The sequence below is a fragment of the Carya illinoinensis genome, chromosome 8, assembly GCF_018687715.1.
Source record: "Carya illinoinensis cultivar Pawnee chromosome 8, C.illinoinensisPawnee_v1, whole genome shotgun sequence".
Lineage (NCBI taxonomy): Eukaryota > Viridiplantae > Streptophyta > Magnoliopsida > Fagales > Juglandaceae > Carya > Carya illinoinensis.
Genome location: NC_056759.1, coordinates 30,743,385 through 30,747,103, shown reverse-complemented (window position 1 = coordinate 30,747,103; position 3,719 = coordinate 30,743,385).

Sequence of the window (3,719 nt, the reverse complement as noted above, 5' to 3'; positions counted from 1 at the left end):
CTCCATTTACAGTGGGTACAGGCTAAGCTCACTGATTAATAGATAATAGAACAGTTGGTGAAATCTATAATGCTTGTGTAAATGGTAAGAGGCATTTAATTTCTGTCAGAAAAATATTTTTCTAGTCTTTTTTAACTATTGCGGGGCCTACATGACAGTCGTGAGTAAAGTCCACATGGAAAAAAAGGGGGAAACGTCGAGGAGGCCCACAGAGCTAGCTCAAAAAATGACTTACTACGTAAGCTTTGCTTGGTACCTATAAGAGAAAAACATCCTCTTTCTCACAACCTCAAAATTATGGAGAAACCATAAGATCAGAAGCAAAACAGCGTAGCAGTAGCAGCAGCAGCAGAATCATCACCAACTATTTCAAAAGGCCTACGTTTGTGTGGAAATGGATAGATCAGATCTCATCCACCGGCAATCCTCACTCGTGAATTCTGGGTGCTGCAGCATGATGTCCCCCTCGTGCTTTCCAGTGCCAAACGATCACGTGGAATACTCTCGCATCCACTGCCGCAGCCATAGAAGCAGAGGCTGGAGATGGCGATATCTTCTTAGGAGGCTTCTCAGAGACAGTACTAAAAAGTTTTATAGGTCAAAACCTTTGTCTTTCCAGTATGATGCTGTTAGCTATTCACAGAATTTTGACGACGGTTGTCACAGGAACGAACAACCTGGACGCCATTCTATGGTGTTTCAAGATGTCAGATGGGAGTTCAATAAGTGAACTAGTATTACTGATGATGATGATGATGATGATGATGGGTTTAGTTATTTAGTAACATTGTAATTTTGATCATTGCTGTTACCTTTTCTTAGATCTATCAATGCATCTAAATAATCATACTTTTTTCTTCTCCATCCTAAATCATTCACTACAGTTCGATCTTGTTGTCTCTTTGTTTTTGTTTGTCTGTTTTTTTTTTTTTTTTATTCTCCTTAGCATGTACCATATGCTGGTGGTAGTATTAAGTAGGAAATAATGGATCTACCTACAATTACTGTACAGTTTGCAGAACCGTTTAAAACTGCACATGCAGAAAATTAAGAAACTAAAAAAAGAAAAAGTGAGTGTCCTGGTGATCTATAAATTATCGGCCTCAGCCTCCTCATCATTCTCATGTGTTAATGCATCGAGTACTCTGTACTACAACTTCATGATCCCCTGCACTATTACATGCTTGCGAAACCTCGTCATTAACTAGCAGATTCAGTACTTTTGCTGTAGATTATGGAGTTTTAAAGAGTTTAAATACTCAAACATGGAAGTTTTTATGCTCTTTCCTAGTTGAAGATTCATAAACGCGAGAAAGATTAGAGTAATTACTTATAATAAATTGACAATCTGCAGAAGATAGTTTGAGCACAGCATCATGACCAAGCAGATAAACTTGTTTACTATCTAACCGTAGATGATGTTTGATATTAACCTAATTTTGAAGAAGAGTGTCCTTTTCTTTGGGAACCAAGCTAGGTAGTGGTGGATGTAGGACCGACCGCCCACTTGACATAGCTAGCTGGAGAAGAGGCCTGCATAAAGGCCACAGAAATCGTGCTCGCGACAGTGTGGCACTGCATGGCTTGGCTTTTTTTCTCCTTTTGTGTTATTGTTGTTCAGCAATTATAGTAGTCTGTTTTTTCCCCGTCTGTCTTCTCCAAACCTCGGCAATGGAAAACACTACTCTGTCGCTCCAACTGTATCCTTCCAGTTCATCGCTCGTTAAACTTTTGTTTTTATTTCATGATTAAAATACTAATTTTTAACATATTTATATATATTTTTATTTTTTAAAAATATTTAAAAATATTAAAAAAGTAAATTTGACCTGTGCGGCATAGTAGCACGGCTCTATGGCAATAGGCTCGTATTCATTCCTTGCATATTATAAGGTCATGACCATTGACCGTATCACGACATATCATGATGCGTCGTTCTTATGTGATGGATGTCTCATGTCACCCACACGTCATGACTTTTGGGCAGAGATGGTTCTAACATGAGTCACAACATTGACCCATCAAAGTATTAATTTATACTTTCTTTTAATTTTATATTTTTTTAAAGATTGTTATGAGAGGTGGAGTTTTGAGATAGATATTTTGTTTTTTTTTTCGTTTTTTTTTTTTTGTGTATTTTTTTCCTATTTATTAATGTATTATCAAACGTTTAGCTGAGAAGTAAGTGAAAATATATTCAATGATTTAATGTCAAGTTACGAAATTATAAACTAATAATGTTTTAAAGGACGACAAATAAAAACTTTTCGTTGCAAAAAATTAGTTGTTGATTATATGTGAAATTATTTTTGATGGATAGAAAATATTCTTGGACCTTGGTGTTTATAAGTTTTTTGTATTTAAGTGGAAAAATATTTTTTTAAAATTTTGAAATAGATATATAAAAGAAATTATTTATACAATTTTAAGTGAATAAGTCTCGTATATTTTCTTTAAAAAAATTTTTTGAGATACATATAATTTTTTTATTTTTAATAAATATGCTATTCTTTATTTTTTAAAAATGGACTATCTGAGCATTTTAAGGTCTCATTTGGATGTTGAGCTGAGTTGAGTTCTTTATGAATAATAGTGAGTTAATATGGTAGAGTGAGTTATGTGGGGCTCACATAAGATAAGTTTAGATGTATTTAGATGTTAAGATAAGTTTAAATGTATTTATAAGAAGTTGAAAAAAGTTGTGGGTCCCGCATGTAAAAATATATTGAGTTAAAACGAGTTGTAAATCCCACGTGTAAAGAGATTTTGAGTTAAAATGAGTGTAATGATTTGAAAGTTGAGTGTTTAAATGTTAGACTCAACTTAAAATTATACTGAACTGAGTCCAATCCAATTTCTAAACAGGGCTTAAAACTCCATCTAGATTGCTAAAAAAAAGTTCAATAATTCTAAAGACAATCATCCTATAAAGTCATTCTGTAGTCGCCATGTCATCAGCTGCTATTTTAATTGATATGTCAAAATAGAAATAGAAAAGAGGCAAAAATAAATAAAGAAATAAAATAAAAAAATAAAGCTCAAATTCCCGCTTCTTGTGATCTGTTTGTTCTGCAACCTTGTATTTGTGCTTACAGATATTCGTGGCTTCGTGATGCTTTGGCGTCTTCGATCTCACAAAAATTTCTTGTGCTCTGATCTAAAGTTTGGAATTGGTCTTCGATTTCACAAAAACTTCAACTTCGTGGTGTTAATATTTAAATGTTTTATTTCATATTTATTAATATTCATTGAAAGTTCTAGTCGTTAGTGGGTTAGACCAAGTCTTTAGGAATTCGTTATTTGATTTGTAGTTGAGAAAGTGCCTTAGTTGTGATGCTATTTTATAGGAGTCGTGGTTAGTTTGTTATGATGTAAAGCCTATTTATAGGCCCTTCTTTTTATCAATTAAAAGTTAGACAGAGCTTTCCCTTTCAACAAGTCTCTATTGTTTTTTTCTTTACTTTGTACCAGTGCACTTTTTGCTTTTTCTCTACTCTGTATCAGTGGTACCAGAGCAGGTTTCAGGAAGGAAAACAAGTGAACTTGATGGCTTCCGACAGTTTTGTACAACCAGCCATTCCACGCTTTGATGGTCACTATGATCATTGGAGCATGCTCATGGAGAACTTCTTGAGGTCCAAAGAATATTGGACGGTTGTTGTTTCTGGAGTAGTAGAACCAGCAGAAGGTGTTGTGCTGACGGATGCCTAGAAAACAGA